Raw genomic sequence first — 15,070 nt, forward strand, 5'->3', positions numbered from 1 at the left:
AGATTTACTATAATCTCTGATTCATTCAATCACATGACTCAACATTTTATTACTACAAGAAATCGACAGATCAACATACTCTCTGTTCATCAACAAGTCAGCACTATAGCAATGATGTCTCACTGCTATTGTTGACTGTGTTCTATTTTTAATACGTATGCGAGTCACAGATAAATCAACTGAAAATCACAGCTGCCAGGAACAATACGTTGAAAGCTGAAGCAAAATCACATGAACGTATTATTGGCTCTAATAGCTATATTTATTATGCTATTTAACTGACAGTACAACAAATTCACTAGATGAAAAAGTCTTCGTCGTTTTTTTCTTTGAGGAACGATGACCCGTTAACAGTCAGAGTTAGAACTCGACAGGAGTACGATAGCTTTCAGAGACTTAGCAGTAAGTGATCAAAATACCGATGTGAGACTGCGTAAAGCGACACTGCTAGACTGTGACAGTCGACATTTTAGTTCAGACTTTCAAAATGTATTTATGTATTGGCAGTGTAGACGACGACTTCTTGCTGGTCACTTGGGAAACCAACTGGACGCAACGCACCCCGGGTGCGACGGAGCTTGTCATTTACGAGCATTCCTGACTTCCGACCATTGCCCTATGTTTCTTGGTTAGAGCGGCGGGAAGGGGCAGAATAGGTAGTTCGGAAAGAGTTACTAAGAAGGCCGGGAAGCCATATAAGGCAGTAGCAGTAGTACGGATGGCCTGTCAGCCACACGTTATGGCCGCCCCGCACTAAAGGGTGCTTATTACGTAATACACAGTTAACAAGCTGGCAATTTCTGCCTGCTAAGAAGTCAGTAAATGGCGCGCCGTTCGAGCAATGCTAAGTATATATGGGTACGAAGTTACCGATATGCGTGTATATACCTAAAAATAGTGGTCCACGCAACAGGCCAGTGTAAAACACTGCTTGAAGCGCACCGTAATCGCTCACATGCCAAAACAAGCGGGTCACCATTTTGCGCTCTGAGGAGATATCTTTAGTTTAGATAAATAGCTCCGCAGTGATTTCTTTCACAGTGCGTTTTCTGTCTTCAGCTTCTTCCGTTCGCCAGCTTCATTCTTCTCATCGTCTGAGATTAAAAAATTGTCGGCAATCTGTTTATATATCTTCAAATATACATTGTGAAGATTATCTAATAAGATGCGTTTTTAAGAACAGTCGGCCCTTTACGAGCTCATTACCCAGCTGCGTTGTAGTTCGAAACATATGTCCTGCGAGGTCCAAACAAGCGATGGCGTTCTCGTTCACTAATGCTTGATTTGCTCATCCGATTGACTAGGAACTGCGCGAATCGTGATGCATATATCTCTACGCCCCTTCCGTCTGACTGCACATCGATATGGATCGAATACATCTAGGTGTTGGCCTAGGCGTATCTACTGCTGTGATGAGACGTCACACGTAATCTATGGGCGAACTATTGGCATCAGGAGCAATAATTACAGTAATGCGAATAATTTCGATAATTAGAGAAGATTCTTTTGGTGTTTTTACTTCTTTCATAAAAAAAAAAAAAAAAAAAAAAGGCTCAAAAACTTATAGCCAATCGACAGTGACCAGGTCTGATTGTTGATTCATGGAGAGTTGTATATGCTGATTTATCTCTACGTACTGTTAGATGGAAGCCGCCATTCGAAAAGGGGCTCGTGAGCCACCTGTGTGCAGTATTGATCAACAAAATATAGCTAACAACGAGCATAAGTGTCTTTGGCTTGTGTATCAAACACGATAAACTTATACTGTAATGATAAATAGTCAATCGATATAGATAAAAGGTCCTGTTTAGTTGCAGACGATGCGGAATTGCTTTGTGTCACTACATAATTCTGAACCAGCATTGTGAATTTATACCGGCTGAGTATATATCAAATTATTTTGTTTGTAAGCAACATTTTTTTTGAATGGTCGAATTTAATTTTACCTTTTTATACTACTTACAAGAAGCACTTGGAAAAATCCGTGTTTATACGTCGGGCTTACACTGTTCGTATACCATGCGCGTTGTATGGGGGCAATTCAGTCGTGCAGAATGCCTTCGATGCCGTTATCTACACCGACATTTGTTTCGTACGAACTTCATCATTTTGTTAGACTGTAGAGGTCGACACGATGATCAAGCGGAAGCGTACATGTGTTTGTCTTAGTTGAATGATTATTATAGTAGACGCATGCCATATACGTAGAAGTGTTTGTACAAGCTATCGTGCGTTCAGCGGAGGCCAATGCTGTATGGATGTATCACAAGTAGAATATTCCACAACACAAAATGCCGAATTGTGAAAGAAGTTAACAAAGAAAGGGGAAGAAAAAAATAGCCGATTACATGATACGACAAGCTGGCGTGCGAGCACACATAATCGCAAGTTTATCCGCGCCCCGTTCCCGCCTGGTAACCGTAATATACTGAAATAGCTGCTAGATTTTTTCATTACTAGGTCCTTCCGAGTCAGACTTTCGAAATATCTCCTGTAGCACACGGTCGCCTTTGGATCTAGCATGAAGCTGTGTTTTTCCATTTCCAACTAAATTCAGGAGTTTCTCTTCCTGCCTTTTTATTTGTTTAGCCGTAGCAGTTGTGGCGTCCTGTACGTGCTGACTGTAATGTATGCATCATCCGAAAACCATCTGAGGGCTTGCAACGCAGCTGGCGACCAAACGCGTATTGTTATGGCAGCTGGAGTGAAGTCAAGTCGAACAGTAAACCATTTACCGTCACAATTTACGGCGTATCATTCGCACATTGCGCACGTATATACCTGGAATGAAGCACATATCCACATATATAAAGAGCTGTTACGCGCGTTTTTGTCTCAAGTTTGCTGACATTTAGTTATTAGATTTTTTTTGGAAATTAAAATTGCATTTGTTACATACAGCAGACAAATAACTTTCTATCATTTCTATGTTTGAACAGCACCAAAGACCTAGTGCTCATTCCTTCACTTAAAGCTCAAGGGCACAGAACTCGACTTTCAATGTTTATACGTTTATGACGGCGTACGTAGAGATGCCGCAGGTTGGTGATAAGCATTGCGGCTCGTAAGTCGGCGGAAGAGACTGCGTGCATTTCAGTAACTTTTGCTTATACGAACAATCCAATAGCGCTGTAGATGTTTGTTTAGAAAGAGGCGCTCTGCTCTGTTGTCATTGGCGCGTATTGGTCCATTAATCTAAATGTAGCGTCCTTGCGTTACAACGATAGGCAACACATCTTTAGGATCCTAACTCGACCCCCTGTTAGGCCTGTGTTATACGGTAACACGTATGGGAGAACGTATTATTGATACAGTTTCAGATCTCTAAGAAAAACGTTTAGCGAACGCCGATACAAGACAAATCTATATCTCACCACTTGGAACGTGTTCGTTTACTATTACACAGCGAACACATAAAACGATGCTATATTGCTAGGTTTCCTGATCAGGCACTACTACACAATACAAATCATCATTTTTATATAGTACTCTTTAAAACCAATCTTTATAATCAGCTTACCAATTAGTTTTCGTTTTCTTGTCTTATTTATGATTAGGCTACGCTAGATGGACGTTCTTGTTGAGCCTTGATAAATAGTTCTTGCCTTTTCATAATGGTCAAATCGCTATCGTGGCTCACTTTCATTTCATCCATGCGGCTTTGCTTCCCTTTAAGCAGTGGTTTTCGATAACATAATTTTTGCTCTAAGGAAAGTATCACTAACTCGTTAGTCTAACTCGTTTTTGTACGCATGCTAAAAGACGAACTATAGAAATTGATTATTCACCATTGGGGATGCTGATTAATCAAGTGCTCGTACAATTTGCTCGTATCAAACTAGAAATGTAGGACCAGCGTAAATAATCGCTGTATAGCTGAGTAGCATCGTCTTTCACCGCTGCTGCCACCGACGTACTTCCTGCCAGCCATCCTGATAAGAACGAGAATATCTTATGCCCGATGCTTTCAAGGTATGGGGATGATAGTAAAATGGCTCGAGCCTGGCTCGAAGGTGACTAGCAAAAAGTGATCGGGACAAAAAAAGACGTCAGAATCGTTGATCAAGACGGACGGCCGAGCAGTGTTTAATCAGTCCGCCTTGCCTCACTGTTTCCTCGACATCTTGTATCTGCTTCTAGCTTGTCTTATCCTTGGGTGCCTGCTATGAATCTTTTTTTCGTACTCCAAGTACCGTCGTGTACGGGAATGGCATTTTGCTACCTTATAGCTAGCTGGTTTCCACTTTCGATGTCGGCCCGTGTGTTCGAATACTAATCTCCGAATTATTATTACTACTAAGATAACACTGCCCTAAGAGAGGCAACAAAGTAAGGGCAACTAGTGGATTCAGAAAACATTTCCCTCGACGCCGTTGAAGGAGTGGCTACGGTGGAACAGTTACTCAACGGCATTGTTCATCGATAGCGATGCATAAATAGATTTCTTTTTGATTAGTACAAGAAAACGTTACCATGCACCAGACGTTATACGAGCTTAGTTCAGTGAGATCAGTTCCGATGTACGCGCTGCATGCGTACATTGAGCACGAAGACAAGTGCCTGACATAGTTTATTGGCTTCGTATATTTCCGGTACAGTGCCCAGTTGGGTGGAAATGTTCGCCTCTTTTCTCGCGCGAACCGTCATGTGCACTGCCGATGCATAAGCGTGTGACCATGTACATAGATGCGTGTGAAAGTAAAAAAGAATTTAGAATAGTTCAGCGGATTGGGACAATAAGCGATGTTCCGACTGGAGGGGATATCTAACAGACAAAGAAGTGCCGACTTCATGAAGTCGCGCATCTCTCGTACTCTTCGTTCTTTTTCCTTCGGCCTCACATACCTGTTAGAAAAACGTAAGCGTACAGCAGCTGTCATGAGGCCTTATCGGTCGTTCTCTCGCTATCTTAAGAAGCAGGACGTGCCGGGAAAAGGAGCCGGGCACAATAGGAAGCGAACGAATAAGCTAGCTATTCAGCCAGTCAATTCGACTAGCGATAATGCAGCTGCCGTTACTACCTCTACTACTATGCGCCGTTGGCACTGGCAACAGGAGCAGCGGTAGTAGAGCGAACTAGCTGTATAGTCCATGCAGTGGGCTATAAGTGGAGTCAAACTTGAAATTTGCAACTTAAATCCCTTCTCAGCCAATCCGACAACCTCCTTTTTTCTCATGCTAAAGCATTATAACCTCTGAATCTGCAAAGCCGTGGCTCAAGTTCTTTATATAAAATCCAAATCCCTGCTGTTGGCGACGCTTCAGTAGCACTGGACCCCAATGTTTCCCGTAGTCTACTTCTACTACTTTTTCCTCTTCATTGTCACAGCCAAATCAGAACTTCTTCATTTCCTTCTAAATCTTCTTGCCTAGCGTATACGCCTCTTTACTGTAGACACATGCTCCGCAGTTTTGTATTTTTCTGCTGTAAACGTCTCTAATTGTACGTCTGTTTACGTCATCCGTTCAATAGAGAGGATCCATGCCTGTAGATACACTTACACGACCGAAGAAATAGGCTATGATGCGTCGCATGAAACTTTACCGCAAAATGAAGACGTTCTGGTAGGTTACAAGCAGAGTAACATATTTGTCTGCTAATCTTAGGGACACGTTATCGAATCCGGACAGAAGCAGACAGACTATTCGTTTCGTACCGGAAGCCAGCCGTCTGATGGAATGCTTTACGGTGACACCAGACGCAAAACTTATAACATAGAGATTACAAGCAGATTGACACGTTTTGACTAATTTACTTAAGTGAAGGTAAAACCCACAGCAAATATGATTATATCACTACAAACAAAGACTGACAAAAAGCCAAGTCTAATTAAGCACCCATAACCCGACTGATTTTCTAACCAGTTCGGTAACGCAATTGTGCACGATGTCCAGGGTTTATCACGGATGATATTTAGCAACAAGAAACGGTAGCTGACGTTGTTTACAATGCCCATATTTTGTTACTTTATGTTAATAAACACTAAAAAAGATAATAGCGGCGATTTGAGGGTTTTAACGAAGGCCATTGGCCGCTACGAGCTGGTAGCCAGTTTTGTCTTTACGACGAGGCAAGTGGATAGCTGGCGCAAACACTTAGGCTTGGTCTTCGCGTTGTACAATGTACATGTATATCAGCACCGAATCCTGTAAGTGTGTGAAAGACCCCATTATACGGTTCCTCTTATCAGATCATTTCGTGAATGAAGCGCAGCTTTAATATTTTAATGGATATGAAGTTTGTCGCTTTCTATTTAAGAGACACTGTGCTCCTAAAACACAAAGCAAATAGTCCTGCAATTATACTAGAGCCCACAATGAATCTTGAGCCGTCCATTTTGAAGTTTAATAAATGCGCTCTTGTGCTTTTAAGTTAAGCTCGATGAAAATTCGAATCGAACTTCGAAGGCTCTGTTATGAAGCAGAGATGCACGTATCAGGCATCAACTAAGCAGTAGCAGGCGTAAAACGAAGGTGGACGCTCTAGGCAGCTGCACGTATAAGTGATATGTACATATTAGTAAGTATTAACTGTATGCATGTACTTCGTCGTCGAATTCATTTGAAGTCTAGTTGTAATGCAAAAGGTTTTTGTAAATAGATGTTTGCCTCTTGAAATTTTGCCGCTACTCGAGGGAAAGCAACGATAGCTAAAGGGCCATTATTGCTACAATCGAATCTTTCGTCAATAAAATCAGATCAAAAGAGGCTCAGCTTATATGGCAAAAAGTCCCGTCGACATTCAGAACAGAGCTTCATCGCTAACATATTTATACGCCTTTCGTTCTAATGTTTCACCTCGCAGATGCTGTGGCCTATACTGTTTCAAAAATTCGTGCGGTTCTTGAGTGTGTACCTAGGTAGATTTTATGAATCAGTTTCTCTAGTTGTGTGGATCTACAAGATTTACAACTTTAGTTGAAGGATTTAGTACAGGAGATCTCAGTCTAAAGATGTTTCTTTACTTGAGAGCGCCCTTCCTAGACAACGACGCGATGAAATCGATAATTAAATATGATCTTTTGATTAACGCTCCCACTATGACCCGGGCGCAGGGTGTATTAGATGCCACACTAATGGAAAATTACTTGCATCCAACGGGAAAGCCTGAAAATTTTAAGTGATTTTCTAATTCGTTGACTGATAGGTCGAATGTGCGCTCTTGTCGCTATTGGCCTTTCGCTGGGGCAGCTGAAAAGAAAGGCAGTGAAAACTTCTTCGCTGTACCCATAATATATTACGTCGAAGATCAATTGGCGGGCATTTTGGTTTATGTAAAAATGTGACACACATAATCGCCTTATATAAACGAACACATGAGAAAGATTGTTAACAGCAGCTGTACTATTTTTAATCAACTTCTGAGATCAAAACCAATGCTGGCTAGCCATGATTTTGATTTCATAGACCTTTTCGGATGACTTTAACCTGTTCCGGTTAGAGATTGTACTATTGAGTATAACTGAGTAGAGCATTCTTCATCAGGAGGACTTGAGGCCTAAAGGTAGCTCTAACGATGCTTTTGGCCGAGCTGTAGACGATATAGTTAAGGCGCAAAATACAATATTTTTCATACGAAAATTCACCAGAGAACAGCATACGATTTTTATGGTATCGGAACTACTTTCTACAAAAATAGACAAAAAGTTAAGCAAAAACAACAATATCACTCTTTTTTGTTTCCGTTTTTTTATTCGAATATAATAACCTAATATATAGCACCTAACCATCTATTAGTAGGTCATTTTTATTCTGTATGCTTCATAAGAACTACTGCGCCAAAGCTCGAATATTTATTTCAATATATATTGGACTCCCCAGAGCCGCAGCAAACATCTATTAAGCTCCGCCAGTAATTGTAATTTATGTGTCACATGTCTTATAAGAATTACACGCTTAAGACCGTTTGAATTTTAATATAATTGTAAGTGGGAAAAATACCGCAGCAATCCTGTCACATTTGCCTTATCGCATTCAATCAAACCAAAAATCGACAGGTAGCTCGATATCCAACAACGCTGCCGGGCGAGAACAAAGGCTCAGTACAGTTTCGTACGGATTTTTTAGAAGAAGCTTTTTTTTTTTTTAGAAAACCATTTTTCTTCAGTTATCGTTGAGTGCTTTAAGGATGAGCTTATTGTTCGTATTTCGGCATCGACCCCGCTCGAATCATTAGTTCAAAGCGGCTCTGGCCCACGAGTTTACCGTGTGCACTTTATTTAGGCAGTCACGGACAACGTTGAGGTTTACCCCTTATTAGTCTGTTAGAACAGTGAGGTATTGGGTGTATGAATCATACTTTAGTTGTGACGTGTTTCCTTTTAGGAGATTAATGTGTAAATCCCGTTAACGGATACGAGGCCCCAGTTCTGGGTCTTTGCTACAGCAGAGCGAAGCTTTACCCAACGTTTTCTCTTGCAGTAATACTTTATATTATAAATGAATACCTTGTACTAATTTTGGCCCAGCATCGCTATCTAAAAGGACTATCTCAATTTCAGAGGAGACTTATAGTTAACTATTATTGAGCATAACTCTTAAAATTAGGTTCGTAAAGCAATTTTTGTTCAGGAATTTTGAAGGCCTTCGACGAGAACATCGCAGGTCGATAACCATAAAACTACGATTATAACCGTAATTTATATGTGTTTATACTTGCCAGTATAGGAGAACAGACATATGAATGTTCACAGTCGGTATGACCAGAACATCCGACATAGTCTGCTCAAATACTATTCATTATATCATCATTGCTCTTTCACCTGTAGGACGGTACGCCAGACAGTGTTTTGAAAACTGACAACAAATGGACTATTAAAAAGTCAATGTTTGCGTTGGTAGGGGTTACCATGATCAATAGTTATCAGGAGCGATTCTCTAGCAATTCGAAATGATGCAACCAGGAGCGTATGGTGGCCATTGGTCAAAATTGGAGAAACGCAAATCGCAGAGAAAGAAAAAAATAGCTCATGTGCCTGACTCGATTCTGGTTTCTCCCGCCTTTTTACCTCCCTCCCTATGCTTCTCCTACTCACATGAGCTTATCGAAGTGTTGCCGTTGTCCTTGTGGTTCCAACTGAGTCCCTTGCTGTACTGCTCCGCGGCATACTCGGTCCTCGTCCAATTTACTCACTCCATTTCTGTGCGCTGCAACCTTTATAGTGGTTCTTTTCTAACAAATGCTCACGATCTTTTATGGTTGGTATAGCACGACGAGCTACAAAACACCGTAGGAGTAGAACGGGGAGGCTAGTGGGACCGTTTTGTTTTTGTTGTTGTTCTTCTTTGTCTTCTCGTTCTCTTGGCAGCGGTAAATGCCCGTCTTTCAAAGCGTGAACGCGGAGGGATCGCTACGTATCACAGCTGTGCACCTTGACATGAAAGATTTTTCTTTTTCGGTTTTCGATTGTCCTCTCACATGTCCCGCAGTTTCATGGGTAAAAAACGTCTAGTTTGTAGGCTATACGACGTAACTATTATATGGTTCAAGTAGATGCATATACTGGGCGGATGGAACTGCGACCACTGCAGCTAAAATCGGGTGACTGGAAACACTGCAGCAATAAAGAAGCATGGTAAATCTGGCCGCATCACCTGGTATTGCGTTCACCTATAGTAGTCGTACTGTATATTGGTAGGCACAAGCTAACAGACGAACCTCTCCTATTAAATTACCGCAGCTCCAATAGAACTGCGGGCCTCTCCCCGCGCCGCCCCCTCTAATTTTTTCTTTTTCCTTTTCTGTCTGCTGTTACTGAACAGCAGCCGGTGTAAACTCTATCGACCGCTTACCGAACGAAGACTGCTGCACAAGGAACCACCAAATTATTATGAAATCGACAGCGGAAGTGTTCCATTTGTCGCTTCCGGAAGCCTCGGTCCCGTCTCCACACTCTCCCTGTGTTGTACCGGCGTTCGTTCAACATACCCTGGAAGACGCGCGCACGAACATTGCGCAGCCCAAATACGGGCGAGCGCAGAAGTCGTAGATGACAGCGGTGTGTTGCTACACTGTAAAAATATATTATAAGCTTGTGACACCGCCTGTTCTACTGCTACGGGCTCTACTGCTGCTAGACTAAAATAACTTCGCAGCGTCCAGCAAAAGCAGAGTGCTGAATTCGGGAATGAGTGGGCAAAGGAACGGGAGGAAACGAGACATCGAGGAGAACCATTGCTCCTAGCGGATTTCTTGGCTATGTGGTCGCCTGATAGCACAGTCCCATAGTGCGATGGCGATCGACAAAAGTGCTAAGGATCGAATAGTTTGGGTCCGGATACGAACGGACTTTCTTGTATGTTCGTGTTAGTGTATGCGGGGGGTGGTTATGGGACCAAGCAGGGGGGGGGGGGGTAACAACAGCTGCATATAAATGGACAATAAGCTCTTAATCGAGCATAGGTGTATTGTACGGTAAATCTAGTTTCACCACTGTTCAAGCCTGCTTTCTGTAGAATGCGCTACGCAGGCGCGATAAGTAATAATTCGCCTGAATGACACTCGATTGCACTGGTTATTGCATACATTATTATTAGGAATCACGCATTGTTCGGTAAGAGTGTTTTTATTCTGTATATAGCCAACGGTAGTACGAGGCCGGTTTGCTTCTATGTATACACTGTATGGCAGAGCGAGTAACATAATTAGCGTTATGGTTGACACAGACGCTGCCACAGGCTTTGCTAACGGTAAATACCGTTCGACTTCAACCTAAGTGGAGTTACTATATATAGTTCGTTCGCCACAGGTGTAGCACGTAGGAACAGTCGTATAGTTGCAGGAACAAAGGTAGACTGGAACCTGAAGCCAGCCCACAATGGAAATCCGCAAAGTCTGGAAGAAGTTATAAAGTCGTTCCGGATTAGCAAATAATGAAACTTGAATAGCTATTTATTTTCAGAGCTTACTGCATAATACTATCCTTTCGCTTAGGGCTGTCAGTTATCCCGGCCGGAATAGCACTCTTGATTAAACAGCGGGAATGACAAGCAACATATAACGTCAAAACGTATTTAATATTCCTTTTCACAACCTGACTATATTTGTCAACTAATCTACAAGTTACCAAAGCTGGCTTTGATAATAAGACGTGATTTTTAATGTCGCCATTAAAGATAAACAGCAACGAAACAGAACAGCTAACAGAATCCGAACTAATGTATCAACAACAAAAAACAAGCACCCTACCCTGCGATGGCAGGAGAAAAACTTGTAAACCAATATAGAATGGGTAACTTGAATCAGGTTATCGATGCCTTGGTTTCGACACTCCAACAGGGTGGGTATGGGTACTCGAAATTGGTTATTTCAGTTTTGGGGAAAGGTAGTGACAAACTGTTGTTAATACATCTTGTATAATCTTTAGCTCTTGAAGCTTTACGCCGTAACCGTCAATGTGAGTTATTCAATAGAATATCCCTTTGATTAGAGACATCGTGATCTAACAAGAACCGAAAGCGTTTATTGTGTATTTTAATTAAGCATAATTTTTTACGGTTCGCAACGCGATGATAGGATCATACGTTTGATCAACCTCTAAAGAAACCAGAAGAAGCGGAATCGAGTTATTACAATGATAGCTAGGCCACAATATCTGCTTTAATTCTCTACCTATGATATGACCTTGGACAATATAGGCAATTTGTTTCCCACATGGTCATAGTGTATTCATCAGAGCTGCGTGGCCTTCACTTGGACCCATGCAACTCATCCGGATGGCGTCTATGTCTCCTATATGATTAGTGTAACCAACAGCGGTATTGCAGCTCCCGGTTGTTGCTAGTATCAGACGTAAAATAGGTGCTTTGACGACACCAATCGTGTATCGCGCTCCCTCTTTAACTTCGACGTATCGTGTAGAACACTACCATTTGGTTGAAATCTAAAGTGTTCCTTCGATGAAGAAGAGTGCAATCACCGCAGATGAAGTTCGGTGCGCTGCTGCATGCGTGCACAATCGCTTCTTGCCTTCATCATTTTCGAAAGACTGAGAAGTGATCAGTCAAATGGGACATCTTGTGTCACATCTGCTAATGTCAGGCGTTAGTAGCAATAATGTATTCATTTGTGTATACATACATGTATGTGTAATTGTGCACATATGTATGTGCAATTGTGTGTGGATGTTCCTCAAAACCATTACGTAAGGCTCAACCAATCAATCAAAGGAGGGCTTTATGGGTGCCATTCTTAACGTTTGCGTTCGGAGCAAACAACCGAAAATGATATCATTGAGATAATGATAAGTATGGGATAGATGGGTACCTGTGTGCTTCGGGCATGTTCAAGACCTATGATCTTTGGTATTGCCCCCAAGCACCGATCCGTTGTCGGCACAGACTCGTACACGCAATCTGCCGAATATTCACCGCCAACAATGCTTGTAGGGATAGTTTCAAAAACAATATATAAATCATGATGAATGCATATAATTTTATTAGCAGCTTACATTCACCTGACCTGATGTTTCCTTTTTATTGAGCTTCTTTTTGGTCCAGTTGCAAATCGCTATGGCTTTTCTTACCTCCTCTAAGTAAATTTATTAAAGTCTCGATCAATTGATAAGGGAGGCTATTTATGTTGAGGTGGAACACGTTTGGTCTATCTCTTTAAATGTTATCAATATTCTAAAAGTGTCAGTAGTTTTGAAGCGCAATTATAGTTTGTGTATGGCACTCATTTTTGTCGCGTGAAGTGAGCAATATCTCTGTAGCTTCGTATATATACACGATATGTTTCAGAACCCATCGAAGAAAGCGTTCGGCCGGAAATTTCACGTCGGACACCTAATCGTTACTTTTGAATCGCTGAGAACATAATCTAGCATGGTACGGATTCACCGCGGAAGTTTGGAATCGATCGCTGAACTGCAGTTGTATATTAAGGTTGTATAATTGACAAACGCGTTGACAACCGTTGGTCCGCAAAAGCCGTAGGAACGAGCGGCGTTTGGTAATTAGAATGCTATTAGGAAAGGTAGGCTCTTCGAACTGACACACGAAACGTTTGCTGGTATTACCATCTATAAACGCGCTGCCCTAGTACAAATGCATGAAAATACAACGCACAAAAGTTGTAAAATGCTCTGCTCACGTTAGACCGAGGTAAATAATATTTAAGGGGAAATCACAACGTACAAGCCATACACAGGCTTTGCTTCCTCATCAAATAACAAGTGACTCAAACTTCTACTTTACTTGACAGTCACTTTCTAAAAGAGGAAAAAATAGCTACTAAATAAAAACAATTAGATCAAGCATTACATTTGTAAGTTTAATTTAACCCTGATTAGGACTAAACAATTGTTCAGACTAAATATAAATTGGGCTTTAGAAATTCGACGATGCGCCAATGCGTTTTGAATACAGGCATGTATCTCTATGAATTTATCGAACAATTATATAGACGAGTAATGGCTGAATGAACGATGCTCTCTCGAGATGCGCCTGCTGTAGCGTGGGGCTCGTCGAGGTGTCCTCATACTTGATGTAAGATTACTGCAACCACAGCTCACGAAGCATCGACGTTGTTTCGCTTAGATATGCTTGTAGCCAACCTTATGTTAGTTGCTATCGTCTAACTGCCTGAAGGGGAGTCCTTCTATATTACCGGTCGATCCTGGACCACAGGCTGAGGCCTAAATTCCATTATAGAACACGGACCACTGTTCCGATTCGATGAACAGGGTTGTCTGCGGAAGAGGCTGGGTTGGGAAATAGGAGAAGAAACGATAAAAAGGGAGAGGTCACTTTGGAATTGAGGGAGTGATATGTCGTCTGCAAATACCGAACGGGATCTTCAATCAGATTGCCTTCGCTCCACTTGCCCAGCTAGCGCTCCCGCTTTCTCGATACGCTGACGTCCCGTTTGCTTCCGTCCGTTGACCGGTCCAACCATAAGCCCACGTCTGGTTTTATGTCTCTGTTTCCTTTTACGCTGCCCCTCAATCGTAGGGAATCGTCTCCTGTCCTTTTACACCACAAGGAGTTGTTTCGCTCAAAGGTCTAGCCAAGAGCCACCACTGCCCCCCACTTCCGCGGCCACTTCCACATGTCGTGAGCGGGCAGGCGATCTCTTGGCTAGCGTTGAAGCCTGGCGACTCGGTAGCATGGCAGTGGGACTAATGCCGGAAACAGCAACAGAAGTGAGATTTTGCCCGCAGCTTTTCCTGTTCGTCCCTTTGGGCTTGTTTTTTTTCCTCAACAAGAACTTTCCTTTTGTCTAGTCACCTGCCCCATCCGGCCGCTGTTGCCATAACTGTGAACAGCAGCAGCAATCCTCAATTTTGTGCGCCACGCTCCCTCTGCAATCTGCTACAAGCTTCGTGTAAACCTGCCATGCCAGCTGTCCTCTTGGTACGACTACAGCTCCTATCTTGGTGCAACTACAATGCAAGCAATATAACCAATTGGTTGTCCCCGCTGTGGGACGGTCGCGAAGGTAGTGGTCAGTTGGTCAGCGAAAGCGTGGTGGTAGTTTAGGACAAAGCAACCTGACGACATATTGGATGGCACCCATAGATCGGGGTGTGCGTGTGTTTGCAGACCTTTAGTCGGCACTTCTCATCTGTAACCTTTGCAGTTCCAGAGATTTTGATTGATACCACAAACACTCATAATGATAACAGTTTCTATTTTAATATTAAAACGTCATGTAATACGGTTAAGCATTATAATAAATCATTCAAAACGGCTTAATAGAGCGCTGATTTGAGGCCGCTGACATTGACCGCGTAATTTAATTTGGCGGCAACTTCCAGGTCAATTAAAACGTCAATAATCACTTGAATGGAGATGTCTTTGTACAGTTTTGCAGCAAAAACGTGGTTTGTCTCCTTAACAAACGTAGGGTAGACAGAATAAGAGTGAAACAAAGAAAGAAGACTTAGGCAAAATGTGCGAAGCGTGATACGGGTTGGATTAGTAAAAATGTATTGCTCCCGTAATTAGCAATGTTGCCTGAAACGTATTTTATTTCATTGCCAGTGAAGCCGTGGGTACTTCCTGTATTCCTGGATGAAGTACATCCTGAATTGAGGGTGGTGCCACAAACCACACGCTTTTAAGGTTA

General features: G+C 42.2%; 1 protein-coding gene and 1 long non-coding RNA gene across 2 annotated transcripts in view; one reads left to right on the top strand and one right to left on the bottom strand.

Moving 5' to 3' along the window:
• Nucleotides 1–15,070, top strand: part of LOC111259218 (uncharacterized) — a 137,477-nt gene that overhangs the window by 102,541 nt on the left and 19,866 nt on the right. The gene's annotated exons all lie outside the window — the stretch shown is intronic.
• Nucleotides 1,529–3,442, bottom strand: LOC111259200 (uncharacterized). Its single transcript, XR_002679484.1, has 2 exons — nucleotides 3,375–3,442; nucleotides 1,529–2,781 (listed from the first exon to the last, which is right to left on the bottom strand). It is a non-coding gene; the product is annotated as an uncharacterized LOC111259200 (long non-coding RNA).

Source organism: Varroa jacobsoni, unplaced genomic scaffold (assembly GCF_002532875.2).
Source record: "Varroa jacobsoni isolate VJ856 unplaced genomic scaffold, vjacob_1.0 scaffold_306, whole genome shotgun sequence".
Lineage (NCBI taxonomy): Eukaryota > Metazoa > Arthropoda > Arachnida > Mesostigmata > Varroidae > Varroa > Varroa jacobsoni.